At 44.7% G+C, this 15,538-nt stretch overlaps 1 protein-coding gene across 1 annotated transcript in view; it reads right to left on the bottom strand.

Annotated features, from left to right (window-relative positions):
- The window catches only part of FAP (fibroblast activation protein alpha), a 662,945-nt gene that overhangs the window by 221,698 nt on the left and 425,709 nt on the right, over positions 1 to 15,538 (bottom strand). The window lies entirely within an intron of this gene.

Here is a 15,538-nt window from a genome sequence, read left to right as displayed (position 1 = left end):
CAACTAACAATGTGTTGTACTAAAAAAATATATGTATAAAAAGTTTGTGCTCACCCGTCTGGTACGAAGACTGGACCTCACCTCACTCGGTGCCAACTCAAGTCAATGAGGCCACGCTCTGACAAACATAGAGGGAAGGAAACACATAAGGGTAGGTCACTTGGATCCAACCACCCTATTGATAAACCATGAATTCCCTGACTGTATGTGCATCAAAATGGAACCCTGTCAAATGATCAGGGACGTTGTATTTTTAATGTAACTTAAGGTGTACTAGAAAATGTAGTGTGTGAAGTAATTCCTGTTAACAAACTGGATATAACTTAGCAGAAATCCAGTAACTCAGATATATAAAACACGCAACTATCCATGTCTCATCATGTTTCAGTATAGCAACAAGAAAGAAGAAGACTTGTTATAACTCGCTATAAAACATAAGATCACAGTACGTGACTTCATCTGATGGAGTTTCCATTATAGTTATTACAAGAAGTATATCAGGTTATATATACAGATCATTTTTATTTTATTTTTTATTTATTTATTTCCACAGTTGTACCAAGTGACCGTACCTATTACATTCATTCAATTGATACAATTACAAACAAAAAAGAGATTTCGATTCAGGAATTACTTAACATTTGAACAGCAGATGATAATTCACTCAGCACTCCTTCATATGGTCTTTAATGACACCCCAAATTAACACGCCTAATCGTTTTTTCCAACCCCCTTCAGTGCATACAAACTCCATTCCATTTCATATATATTGTAAAACTTGTCTCTCCAAAATTCAAATGTAGGTGCCTCCGGTTGAAGCCATTCAGTTGCGATACATAAACGTGCTACAGTCATGTCCATAAATAAAAAATATTTATACTTACATAATACATTATCATTTCTAACATTTTGCCCCCCTCCTAATAACATAAGCGCAGGAGAAATTCTAAACGGATTGTGTAGAACATTTGTAATAAAACTTTCTATGTACTAACTTAGGGCAATTAAAGAATATATGCAAAATATCTGCATCCGCCCCACCACAGCGGAAGCATTTACCATCATATTGTGTGCCCCAAGTTGCCATCCGTTTTGGAGTGTAATATAGCCTGAACACTGTCTTATATACTTGAGCCTTTAAGTTAGCTGACAAGCATACCTCTTTAGCCATCAATATAGTATTTTGAATGTCGAGTTCTGATTCCCCTAACTGATTCTGCCAATACATGTTATATTTCTGTATATCATCAGTTCTATACTCCATCAAAATCTGATATAGCGTACCAATCCTTTTCCTAAAACGAATACCTTCCACTAATTTATTAGGGGCGGGTTTGATTTCCTTCCTTAAACAAAAATCACGAATTTGAAGATATTTAAAAAAAAGAAGATTGGGGCAACTTATATTTAGCAACTAAATTTCCATAGGTAGCGAATATCGCATCAGTTTCATATAAGTCCCCAATTTTACCTAAACCTTTCTTTGACCACTCCTTTGCCACTCTATCCCAGAACACAGAAGGAAGTAATTTATCAGCACTAAAGGGGGTATAGTATGTGATTCTCCCAAGCTTTATAAGTTTCCGTGCCCTTCTCCATACTTTAAAGGCCGAATCTAGTACCTTAAAGCGTGTATGTTTGTAATAATTCCCCTCCAACTCCTTTAACAAACACCCCTTTGCGTGCTCCTCTAATAACAAAACAAAATATCTATGGAGCTTCCGCTTCTTCCTCAATTGGCTCCCCTGTCACCATAAATCTCATTCTTTGCAAAAAACATACATAATAATAAAATACAAAGTCCGGTATCCCTCGCCCTCCCTGTTCCTCCGGTAACGTCAACCATTTCATTGCACGCCTGATTTTCCCCGGAGCCCAAAAAAATTTCGAACATAAAGACTGAAGTTGTTGTATATATTTCAATGGAAATTGCAATGGGACACTACGAAATAAATACAGTATTTTGGTTAAAACGTTCATGTTAATGATATTCCCTCTGCCAATTATAGATAACTGCAGCCGCCCCCACCTCTCAAGTGATTGCTTTACTTGTTGGGTTGTCTCTTGCCAATTAATATCGATTATCTCTTGCATTTGGGTTTTGATTTTTATACCTAAATATATTACTTCAGTAGTTACCCTTGGGTCGTTGAATTGTATATTATCTGTACACAGCACTTGGGTCTTTGCTGAATTTAGCTTATAGCCAGAAATTGCACCAAAATCGCTGGCTAATTGCTCAATCTCCGCTATTGCCCCCCCAGGATCAACTGTAGTAATGGCAATATCATCAGCATAAGCAAATACTGAATGTGCAATATTTTTAACCATAAATGGTTTGATATGAGGTGAGTTTAACAGATTGGTAATAAAAGGATTTGTAAATAAAGCAAAAAGCAATGGGGAGCACGGACACCCTTGTCGTGTCCCTCTAGTTATTATGATCTTTTCAGATCTCATACCCATAGCCGCTATTCTTGCATTTGGTGACTTATATAAAACCTGAATTGTTGTCTAAAAGTCCTTTCCAAATCCCATCCTTGTCATCACTTCCCATAAATATTGCCACATACCGCAATCGAACGCCTTCTCGGCGTCAAGCAGTATAAGCGCCAGATCTCTTTTTTCCGGTTCTGCTATATCAAATAAGGTAATAACCTTATTGATATGTGTAACTGTGTCTCTATTTGGAATAAACCCATGTTGATTTATTGAGACAAGCGGTGTAATAACTTTAGATAAGCGGTTCGCTATCATTTTGGAATATATCTTGCTATCACAATTAAGCAGAGATATTGGACGGTAAGATCCGGGCAATTCAGGAGGCTTCCCTTTTTTAATAAAGACCACAATTGAGGCCTCATTCTACGTATGTGGGGCTTTCCCAGTTTGTGCCATTCTAAAGGTCTCCAACGTGATGTTTTTCAGTGATTCAAAAAACCACGTGTATACTTCACCAGGAATAAAATCTGGGCCTGCCGCCTTTCCATTCGGGATATTTTTAACTGCCACCTCCAATGCTTCCACGGAAAAGGGACTATCTAAAAATTCTTTCTCACTATCTGTTAATTTATTAACAATGCCATCTTCCCATACAGAGCCAGCTTCTAGATTCGGCTGGTGAGTATATAGTTCCACATAAAACTGCTGAAATATATCAAGTATTTTCCCCGGTTCCTCATGAACCACACCATTCTTATCTTGTAGCTTGGAAATTAAACGGGAGGTCTCCTTCATTTTTAATCTCAATGCTAGAGATCGACCAATTGACTCCCCATATTCATGAGTGTGTCTTCTGTTTACTAGTTTTTCCGCGCTATCTCTTCACTCCATACCCCAGTTATATTGGCGCGGCACCGTGCAACTTTTCCCTCAGCCTCAGAAACATTCAATAAGTTATAAAGATCTCGCATTTGAGAACGTAATTTATTTTGATGATAAAACCCATAGCTCACCGCCTCCCCTCTAAAACAGGCCTTGATTGTATCTCATATTGTCTCAATGCTAGCCGAGTTCACGTTATTATTAATACATTCTGGTATCCATTTAAGCATATAAGCTCTATACTGTTCATCTAAGCAAAGCTTTCTATCGTACGTAAAGCTCCTAGATTGACTTGTCTCTTTTACTATTGGAAATTCAATTAAGATTGGGTAGTGGTCTGATGATACCCTAGGGAATAGCTGTATCTTTGTCCCAGAATGGATCAATGAAGAAATTAAAAAATAATCCAAACGGACAAATTTCTTGTGTGGAGATGAGTAATATGTATATCCTGGAAGTGTCGGGTGATTTGTACTCCAGATATCTATCAGACCATGATCTATAACCAGATTTTATAAGGCTTTAAAAACTCGTGGTTTACGGCCCTTGTAGTTCTCCAAACCAGCAGCTAACTCCCTCGTATTTAGGTTAATATTAAAATCCCCACACAAGATTAAAGGAGAACTCCAATTCACAAGTTCAATATTTAACCATTCTAAGACTTCCCCCTCGTCCATATTAGACCCATAAATTGAGCATATTGTGAATTGTCTGCCCCCAGACTTTAATTCCGATATTGCCCATCTGCCCCACTTGTCCGTCAAACTACGAACTAAAGTGCAGAAGCGCGGCTTAGAAAGAATTATTACCCCTCTAATCATGTTGGTTTGTTGAGAAGCGGCAATTAAGGTATATCCTAAATCTGCTATAAGCATCCGTTTAGCCCATGGCAAGTGTGTCTCTTGTAGACAAAGGATATCTGGTTGAATAAAACGAATTTCGGAGGCTATTCTCTTCCTTTTATTGATATTATTAAGGCCGGCCGGATACATTGAAAGAACAGATTTTAATATCTTGGGACATAAGGTGCTAATTTCCAACTCCTCCGACCAATGTTGATTCTGATTGTAAGAATGTATCCTGACTTAATTAAAGACCTTAAATTAATAGCTCTATGCCATGTATTTTCTTTTCATTTTTGTCACCTGATACCAGCATGTTTTTTTCCCCCTTTACCCCATGTGCCCTCCACCACCTACCCCCCCTCCTACCCCCCTCCCCCCCTCCAGCATCCCCCCCTCCCCCCCACACCCCCCCCTTTACCGAGGCTTTTGGACTCGCGGTCCTGTTGATGGTAGCGCGCTTCCCGCCCCCTCTGTCGTTTTCCCATAGGTCTAAACACGATATCACTTTACATGTTCATCTTAGCTTCGGCTTTCTATCAACACTCAGTACTCAGACAGCAGCAAAATCATATTAAGCTAAGAAAAAAAAGAAAATTATTAATACTAAAGTGACCATAGTATCATTCACATAGCAAGTTTTCATACTAAATAGTACTCCAATTTGATAAATCTAAGAGTCTAGGAATCATTTATAAGCTGCAGATGTTCCTTTGCTGCTGCAACATTAGTAAAAAACCGAACATTCTCCTTGTAAATCACTTTAAGTTTCGCCGGGTTCATGATATAGGCTTGTGCGCCCTTTGTTTGAAATTGATTCACCAGCTGTCGTAGCTGCCAGCGATTATCCATTGTATATTTACTGTAGTCTGGTGTTGCAAAGAAGGTAAACCCTTCACCCATACTTTTACTATTTGGTCGAGTGTGCATATATATATCTTCTCTGGCACGAAAGTTGTTGAAGGCCACAAGAAAAGGTCTAGGTTTAGTTACATTTTGCCAAGATCGAAGATGAATATTGAAGGGATATCTATGGGCCCGCTCAATCTCTCGCTCCCAGTCCCATTTATTCAAATCCAGGAATGCCTTCTGAAACAGTTCCACTATAAACTTACGTGGATCCTGCCCTTCTTTACCTTCAGGGATTTGCATAAGTCTTAAATTATTGCGCCAAGCGCGGTTTTCAAAATCGGCCATTTTCCATAGTAGGTCCTCTTTATTAGCACTTAATTTATACAGATCTATTGACACACTGTAGAACCATTTATCCCTGTGAGCCAACGCAATATGCAGAGTCACTAAAAAGGTCTGTATCTCAAAGCGGCTCCTTACCTGTCCGTCGTTATCTCGAGCTCCGCAAGAGCTGGAAGTGGAGGTAACGGACAGAGACTTTTAATAATCTCCCGAAGAAAGAACAACTAGCTTTACATACTCTTACCGAGGATCATGAAATCATCATAATGCCCTCCGACAAGGGCGGTGCAATTGTTATTTTATATACTGATGTATACAGGGCAGCATGCTTGCGCCAATTGTCCGATAGAAGATTCTATCGCCCTCTGAAAGAAGACCCCACAGAAAGGATCAAAAGAACCATTTGTGATCTTTTTGACGAAGGCATCAACGCTGGATGGATAACCCATCAAGAGGCCAATTTTTTTCAGACACCGCATCCTGTGATGCCGTATTTTTACTGTCTGCTATAAAAATCTTAAACTACAACGACCACCACCGGGCAGGCCGATAATATCTGGCATAGGTTCTAATTTAGAACCACTCTCCACTTTTGTTGATAATTTTTTGTGGCCGATTGTGAGGAGAATGCCAACGTATCTACAGGATACAAAAGACATGTTACGCTCTGTTGCCAGACGTGAAATTCGACTTGGAGAGTGACTATATAGTCTCCTTTGATGTCGAATCACTATACACGTCAATCCCGCAAGATGAAACTCTAGACACTATTTTAACCATCCTCACTGATACAGATTCAGATTCAATAACTCCGGTTCATTTTATCATGTCATGTGCCCACATGGCCATGAAAGACAACTTCTTTAAATTTGAGGAGACTATTTCTCTTCAGGTCTCTGGGACCACTCTGGGCAGCATTTTCATGCCAACGCTTGCCAACCTATATGTCCATTCCTTTGAACAACGTCACGTTCTCACTTCAGATAATCCCTTCCATTAATCTTTTCGCTTAAGGAAGCGATATATAGATGACGTTTCTGTGGTTTGGCGAGGCCGCCCAGATTCTGTTATCAAATTCCAACATTGGCTAAATACGAGGAATGATTTCCTGAGGATCACAGTCGAAATAAACAAAAACAGAATAGCATTTCTGGACCTTTCCATCTTTTCTACTCCTGATGGTTTACAGAGCATATTGTATTGCAAACCCATGGCGCGAAACTCATTGCTCCATTATGACAGCCAATACCCGAAAGCCTTGTGCGATAATCTGCTATATAGTCAGTTCCTCCGGGTTCGGAGGAACTGTTCCACTATGGTCAAATTCAACGAACATGCTGTGACCCTAGCTGTGCAATTGAAAGTCAGAAAATATCAGAAGAAACTAATCAAACGCTCGTACAAACTTGCCAGCAACAATAATCCTGAGGCACTTCCTGACCCACCTGTTGTGAAACCGCCTCTAGATCGCCTCACGTTTGTTACTACTTTCAGTACATTAACTGGTAATATACAGAAGAGCGACCAGAAACCCTGGTTGATCTTGAATAGCTGCACAGACAAGATACCTCTTCCACTATTTTCATTAAAGAGAGGCACTAGCCTTAGGGACAAGCTAGTGCATACTCGAACGTTAGGCCCGCCTCAACGAGCTGTGGGTACACTGTGGGATCTTCCTGCAGTTTTAGGGCCACTTTCCTTGTGGTACCTGTGCCATCTGCCCTCAGACCCAACAATCAAAGACCATTGATATAGGTACCAACAGGCCATGGGTCCTGACAAGCTTCTCAAATTGCAACAGTGTTAATCTAATATACTTGATCACTTGTCCATGCAAGATTCCTTATGTAGGCATGACCACCCGAAAGGTTAGACTATGAATGTTGGAACATAAGAGCACGTTTAGGTGTAGGAAGACGAACACCAAACTGACGAAACATTTTCATGACCTAGAACATACGGCTGAAGGTTTTTCTTGGACAGTTCAAGAGAATCCTTTTATACCCCCACATACAAGTGATGTGTCTAAATTCCTCTTTAAGCGAGAGCAGAGATGGGTATTCAAACTTTCTAGTGACACAATAGGACTCAACGATGCAATACCACGGGTATCACTAAATAAAAAAATAGTGAGTTCTTCAAATCAGTATCCATTCTTCGCATTTCTAGCAATAGTTTGCACCTGATACAACTACTAGGAATATGTCTTCTATCATTCTTTTATTAAAGCACCATCCTAAACCCCTATCTTCTAAAATATTTTCCCATAAAGGTACAACTGTGGGCTTAGGGGCTAGAAAATAAAAATAGAATATTATACAGGAAGTTAGACATGGCTTTTAAGTACATTCTGAGCTAACCACTATGTTAGTCCTTGTTGTAAAAATTCCCTGTGTTTAGCAAAATTGACATATGACGTGCACTCTTATGACATACAACACATAAGTAAATAATTTTCAAAGGTATGAGAATCTAAACAAATGTTATTTAGAATCAGAGTGTTTCTATATGACACACATCACGCTACTTGTTTGATTATAGTTTACGATTTATGTACTGTCTGAATTACGTATTGCCAACCTTTTGATACAAGATTGTGCAGTTCATTATGATGTACTTATTAGTGGTTATGGCATCTTTTATTGTGTGGGTAGTAATTTCATTATGCACAATAATTTTTAACCCCGACCACCAACGTGTTATTTCCAATGCAGTACATGTTGAGGGTTTAGGTAACTGTGAGTGTAACTACGTCAAAGCATGGGGTGTATTTTTGTAGAAACTACAGGTCCCATCAACAGAGACGTCACTGTGTAGTTCTTAGTGATGCATCAAGTATTTGTGTCCATACCTGGGTCACAACTTTAGAGAAACTCAAAATCCCTTCAATAATACGTCACTTTGTAGTTTTAAGTGATGCATTCTAGAAGCCCCCACAGACGAGCACACTAGCATTCAATTGTCAAAAATAAAAGCCCGCAAGACCTCTCCATCCATTATCTCCACTTACAGCCTTCGCGGCACTCGAGGTAACAACGGACAGGTAAGGAGCGGGGCAGATATAAACATCGACCCGATACTAGCACTCTGTTATGCGTCTTTATGTTATTTTTTAGAACGTTTAGTCTGGACGGTCTCTATACACAGTTAGATTATCTGGCACTGTGTTAGGCGCCTTGCAAGTTGTCAGTGACGCTAGGTATCTCTTTCGTTCTCAATCAGTGACAAAGAAAGTGAGTGGGGCAGTGTTTTTACACACTGTTATCTTGGCCCAGTATGTTTTTATCTGTACTTTGCGCTACTTGAAATATAAAAGCATTGTGACGAGGTGTCTGGACAGCTCGGCATCAAAGACACACCTGAGTGCCCCGGGGGCACTTCCCAGCCCCACCCGGTGAGCACGATACTCACAAGCCCAGGGCGGGGCGTGTGCGCTTTAAACCGACCACCATCAGCTGTGCCGGGTGTGGGACGTGAGAGCAGAGAAGGCAAAGGAGCGGAACCGCGGAGCGGAGAAGGTCGAGGCAAAGCAGGAGCCACGAGACGACCGAGCGGAAAGCGCGGAGGAGGAGAAGCCACACAAGAGACCGAGGCGACGCGGGACCAGAGGAGGGAATCTCCTGGAGACGCTGGGACGAGGTAGGCACCATGGACGGAGACGCCGGGATCCCAAGAGCGGGTCCCGGCCTCAGACAAGTGCTAAAACGGGCCGGGAACACGGTGGTTGGTTGGTGGGGAATCCAGGCCAGCTATTCCGGTTTGTGAGAAGGGGCAGAAGTTATCAACAGCGTGGACGAGAGACAGGCTAAACTAAATCAGGAATTTCCCTGTTACAGGAGGCCCTGAAACTTATTGAAGAGAGCCCATCTCTCGCAGCACGTGTTAGCTACATAGAAACCGAAACCCAAACACTTGAGGGACAGTTTGTGTGAAGTAACCAAACGGACATTTGTCTTTATAGCATAGGAAGAGTAAGAAAGTGTAATTGACCGTCCTCTTTCTCATTTTCTTTACCGAGGGCCCGTCCAGCGGAGGAGCGCAGGAACAGAGGGAGACACCACCGAATGGACAAGACCCCAGAGGCCTTACAAGATAACACAGAACTGTGTATCCAAGAGTAATAAAACCCTCTTAACAACGAAGCAAGCCTCCCCCCTTTTATTGCGCCACGCGACAATGGTGTCAGAAGTGGGATTTCTGGAGTCCATCACGCCAAGCCCGGAACAATGACGCAGTCAATAAGGATGGACGATATGCCGCCTCAACTGGCCGAGGGCCAGCGTCATTTACAGCTTGTAATGGAGGCGCAATCGGAGGCAAAGAAAGACAGGGAACACTTACAAGAAGCATTACAGGCACAAGCCGGTCTTATGGCCCAAACCCAGAACCTCCAAGACTCTGCAATTCAACGTCTCACTGACACGATAGCCAGCACAAAGGTTCACCCAAACGTACCAAGTTAGGTACTACAAAAATATAGAGCAGGAGAAGACCCGGACTTTTTCTTCACAAATTTCGAGCGTGCGGCTAGTACTGCATAATGGCCCGAAGAAAGGTGGGGTCAGTATATTGCCCCCTTACTATCGGGTAAACTCCAAACAGCTTATCAAGCTGCAAACCCTGCCGGTACTACCCCCTACACAACCATAAAGAAAACTATATTGGAGAGACTGGGGTGTGACCAGGAGCACTACCGTACCCGCTTTCGCAGAGAAAAATGGCAAGCACAAAACAACCCTAGAGCCTACTTCTACCGCATCCAAGATCTTTGCAGCAAGGTTTGCAGCTTATCAAGCTGCAAACCCTGCCGGTACTACCCCCTACACAGCCATAAAGAAAACTATATTGGAGAGACTGGGGTGTGACCAGGAGCACTACCGTTCCTGCTTTCGCAGAGAAAAATTGCAAGCACAAAACAACCCTAGAGCCTACTTCTACCGCATCCAAGATCTGGGTACAAGGTGGTTACAGCCCGATACCCTTAGTAAAGAGGAAGTAGTCGAAAGAGTCCTGTTAGAACAATTCATAGAAGGCTTGCCTACCACCACCCGGGCTTGGGTAAGACAGCATCGCAATCTGACTGTCAACAACGCTATCGAATTGGCTTGTGCCCATCGGAGAAACCCAGAGGCACGATCCTTTACACCCCGTATACCCAATGCAATTATACATAGATGGAGAGCAATGAGCCCAGCTCCCCTCCCAACCCCACCAAGGCCTCTTATAGACCACAGATTCCTGCCCCGGCCCCTGGGAAAAGAAGGGAGTGAATCACCTCAATGCTTCAACTGCGCCGAATGGGGCCACATCGCCCGTAACTGTCCACACACGACAAACAACGCAGAACCCATGGAAGTAGGTTACACGAAGGGTAGGGTCTTGTGGGCGGGTGAAGGCAAGGAAGCCTGTCATCTGTCTCTCAAAATCAACGGCAATACAACACTAGTCTTGATCGACTCAGGTTGCAGACACTCTGTTATCGCCGAACACAGGGTTCAACCAACCCAATGGCAAGGGGAAGAGCAGGTATCGATCATGTGCGTCCACGGGCACCAGAAAGAATACCTTGTAGCTATGATATCCCTCGAACATCAGGGCCACCAGGACCATTTAGGGGTTGGAGTCGTCCCTCGATTAGTGGAAGAAATTATCATAGGAACCGATTATACCGGTTTTCCTGATCTCCTCACACAAGCCATTGAAGAAAGAGACTCTCAACTATGGTTACAGGAGGCCCCGCTGTTTTCCTCTGAAATGGTCTTGGGTGTGTATAAAGAAAAGAAGTCTCGTAGAGAAAAAAGGGAAGGGAAAAAGTTGGCAGTATTGAACGGTCAGGTCAACCCCTCCTCCACTTCCTCCTCCGTAGGCACCGACGTGGAGACCAAAACACCAGCCAGTTTTAGAGCCGAACAGAGGGAAGACCCCACATTAGGCCATGCCTGGGCAAGAAACGTAAGCGACGAGGAAGACCAGGTAGGACCTGTTTTGTTATACGTAAAGGATTGTTGTATAGAAAAAACAAAAAAGGTTCTGAGCACACATATCAGCTTCTGGTACAACGTCCTTACCGCACCTAGGTTTTGTATCTAGCCCATAACCAAGCAGGGGGATGTCACTATGGGAGAGAAAAAACAGAGGAATATTTGCTTAGATGGTTTTACTGGCCAGGTGTTTTTTCCGATCTCCGTAAATATTGTGCCGCCTGTACTATATGCCAATACACAAATCCTCCCCATGTACCCAAAGCCCCCTGTGTCCCCTTCCTATCATAGACGTCCCTTTCACCAGGGTTGGGATGGACTTGGTTGGGCCCTTAGCGACCTCGGCCAGTGGATATCAATACATCTTGGGCCCGATGTAGGTCGGTCGGTAACGGCCGAAAATACCGATTTCGGCCGTTACCGAGCGGAATCGAACCATCGGGATGTAGGAGTCCGAAATCCGTCATAATCGGTAAATTACCGAATCGGTAAGTATACCGAATCGGCAAAATACCGAATCGGAAATAAACACATAATCGGTAATTTTACCGATTCGCTAACATACAGAATCGGTAAATATACCGAATCGGCAATTCAACCGAATTGGTAATTCTACCGAATCGGTAAATCTACCGAATCGGTAATTATACCGATTCGGCAATGCTACCGAATCGGTAAAGTTACCGATTCGGCAAAATGCCGATTCTGTAAATAAGAAGTGTGAAAAATGAAGAGTGAGATGTAGGTAAGCTCAGAAATACCGATTTTGGCTAAAAATCGGTATTTAAGAGTCTGTATTTACCATGGATTGGAATCAGGTGGTACCCAGGTGCAACCTATAAAAAAAGACCCAAAATGCAATACTTCTTGCACTATGGCGGCATTTTATGTCATTGCAAGATGGCTACGGCTACAGGAGGAAGGAGAGAGGGTATGGCTGAGACAGGAGCAGGTCTACAGGCAGAGGGTGACCCTGTGCATGCTCACAGATGCAGAGATCCTACAGAGATACAGGCTGGACTCAGACACCATTTTGGACCTTATCAGGGACCTCCAACCACTGTTGGACCACCCCACCCCAAGGGCACACGCAATCCCAACACAAGTGCAGGTGCTATGCAGCCTACACCTGCTTGCGTCTGGCAGCTATCAAAGTGTAGTTGCTGTGGCAGGAGGGGTGACCCAGAGCAGCCTGTCAAGGTTTTTCCACAGATTCCTTGACGCCATGATACAGAGGATGGACCAATACATTTCCTTCCCTGCAACCCATGCAGAACTGGTACAAACTAAAGCAGACTTTTACCAGATGGCAAGATTCCCCCACATCATTGGCTGCATTGATGGCACGCACATTCCGATTTGCCCCCCTGCTGACACAGAATATATATACCGTAATCGGAAGTCAACGCAAACCATAAATGTGCAGGTGATTTGTAATGCTGAGTGCGTCATCACAGATCTGGTTGCTAAATTCCCAGGGAGTACCCACGACTCCTACGTCTTCCTAAGCAGCGGCATCCATGCACAGCTGATGGCAGGGGAATTTGGTGAAGGATACCTCCTAGGTGAGACACATTGTCAGACCCCCATAACAAAAATAGCAGTGTGAAGTACATGTATGCATGTGAGTAATGTTACTCCTTTTTCTTCTAGGCAACAGTGCATATGCCCTCCGCTCATTCATACTCACCCCCTACCTCAACCCCTCAACATCCAGCCAAAGGAGGTATAACCGGGCCCACAAAAGCACAAGGAATGTGGTAGAACGGACCTTTGGCATCTGGAAAAGCAGGTTCAGATGCCTGCACAAGAGTGGAGGTGCAAGGCAGTATACCCCCATCACCTGCTGCAAGATAATTGCTGTCTGTGCAATGTTGCACAACCTTGCGGTCAAGAAGGGAACGGAGGTGGATCTGTCTGACTACGAGGACCATGACGACGACATTGCTGTGCCACAAACCCAACCTGCTGGAGTGCCAACACCAAGTGATGGCAGATACAGACGGGAGGAAATAACAGACAACTATTTCTGAGTGAGTACAGATGAACACACAGGTTATGGATGTGAAAAAAAGAATTGTTTTAATGTTGGAAGAACGTTCAAGCACTGATGTGCAACAAGTGAAAATATGAAATTGTATGTGGGGACTGAAAATGCCCCGTTGCCTCACCCACACAGTCATTTTCTGAAGCGCTTCACAGTGCCAATGGGATGCTGATCACCCCCTTCAGCATGGCCTGCTGCCTCTGCGGAGCGCCTGCTGCTCCTGCGCGGCTCTGACACAGCCCTATCCGGGCTGCTGCGGCTGCTGCTGTCCCCAGCCTCGGCCACGTCCAGGGCAGGATTGGCCACTGTATTAGAAATTATGAGGGCCTCCATGGCACTGGTGATCCTGGCCATGCCCCTGGTCACCTCCGCAGTGTGTTGTGTCAGGCTCTCTTCCAAATTTACCCCTCGGCGACATAGCTGGGACGTTGCGGCGGCAAGCCGGTTAATTGCCCTGTTTTGGACACGTGCATCCCTGCGCCTTGTGTGCTCATTATGTTCCATCTTGGCACAAAGCTGTGTGATGGCGGTTGTCATGCGTCCCATTCCTGTGGCAATGTCTCTGTTTGTTTGTGCCACCTCCTTGTTGCTTGCCACCAACTCACCAAAGCCCTTTGCCATTTCTACCATTTGCAGGTTGTGTGCACGCAATTGGCGGAGGCATGCCAGGATGGATTTTGCCTGCAGGCGCTGGATTCGCACCATGCTCCCCTCAAGGCCTTGGAACACTGTGCCCTCTCTTGATGGACATGCACTGCTGGGAGTGCGTGAGTGGCGATTGGTGCTGGCCTGCTGGGTGGGCTGCTGTGCTACAGGTGTCGCTGGTGTGGGTGCTGGTGCCTGACCCGCAGCTCCCTCCATGATTGTCAATGGGGCCACAATACTCCTCCTGGCTGGTGATGTGGCAGGTGTTGGCTGGGACCGTGAGGGGGAGTTCTCAGCTAAGAACACCAATGGGGGATTGTGATAGGTGGGGGGAGTGGGGAAATACGAGGGCATGTACGAGGTCGTCCTCATTGACAATGGCACTGCTGTCCTCCTCCTCCTGTGAGGCATCCATGGTGCTTGGCCCTGCCACCACACTCTGCGCCGTCGCTGGAGCTGTCGCTTGTGCAGCTGATGCTCCACTGCCTGCACTGCCTGATGTTGCCCCTAGGTATAAAGAAGCATTTGTGAACTGAGTGCAAATGTCTTACAGTCACTACAATAAAAGCATTGCACATGTCACTTTCATTACTCTGATTCTTTTTTCAAGTGCCTTGCTAATTAATGTGCACTGACAAATGTTCCTACATTAGCTGGCTACATTTCCCATTATGCATTGCTCATGTATGGTGCTAGCAGTACTGGACTGGAGTTTGACTGTACATTGAGGCTATAGGGGAGGTGTCTGGTTGGGTGTGTCATGCTGCGCATGCTTCTTACCTTTTGCTGTAGCTCTGGCTGAGCTGTCCATGTCCCCTACTCCCACCACACTCTCCGTCTCGATGGTCGTGGCCACCAGTTCCTCCAGGGCAGTCAGGGGGGGCGCGGGGTTCCTGCCTCCACCGGTCAGACCTGCCTGCTTGTGGAACTCCGACAATTTCCTCTTGGTGAGGCTCCGGATGTCATAAAACCTCTTCTTGAGGTCCTCCAGGCTCCTGGGGGTCACACCAACAGCATTGACCCTCTCACTTATGGCACTCCACAGTTTCCTCTTGGTAGACTCTGGGACTGTGAGGGACAGCCTCCCATAGAGCTGCATGTGGACCCTTGCCACCTCCTCCACCAGTACTTGCAGCTCCATGCTGCTAAACTTCACTTTGCGCTTCCTCTCAGCCTTCTGGCTCTCTGAGCTGCTTGCCATTTCCACTGTCTGCTAAATCAGCTACCACTCTCTCTGCTGCTCTCTGCTGCTCCCTCTCACTGCTCAGCTCTGGCAGCCTCTCCAGAAAGTTCTGATGAGTTGCACCTGCCTGGGCAGCCACTCCCTGGTAGGGTGGGGGAGGGTGCTTCCACCTCATTGGCTGTTGTAATTGGTTTCACTTTTACTCGCTCGCCGATTCGGTATTTACCGATTCGGTATTTGCCGAATCGGTATTTGCCGAATCGGTAAATACCGATTCGGTTTTTCCAATGCATTTCTATGGCCCTTTTGGCCCATAGGCTTG

This window comes from Lissotriton helveticus, chromosome 3_1, assembly GCF_964261635.1.
Source record: "Lissotriton helveticus chromosome 3_1, aLisHel1.1, whole genome shotgun sequence".
In the NCBI taxonomy this organism is placed as follows: Eukaryota; Metazoa; Chordata; class Amphibia; order Caudata; family Salamandridae; genus Lissotriton; species Lissotriton helveticus.
Note: the sequence above shows the minus strand (reverse complement) of the source record. Positions and strands in the feature narration are given on the sequence as shown.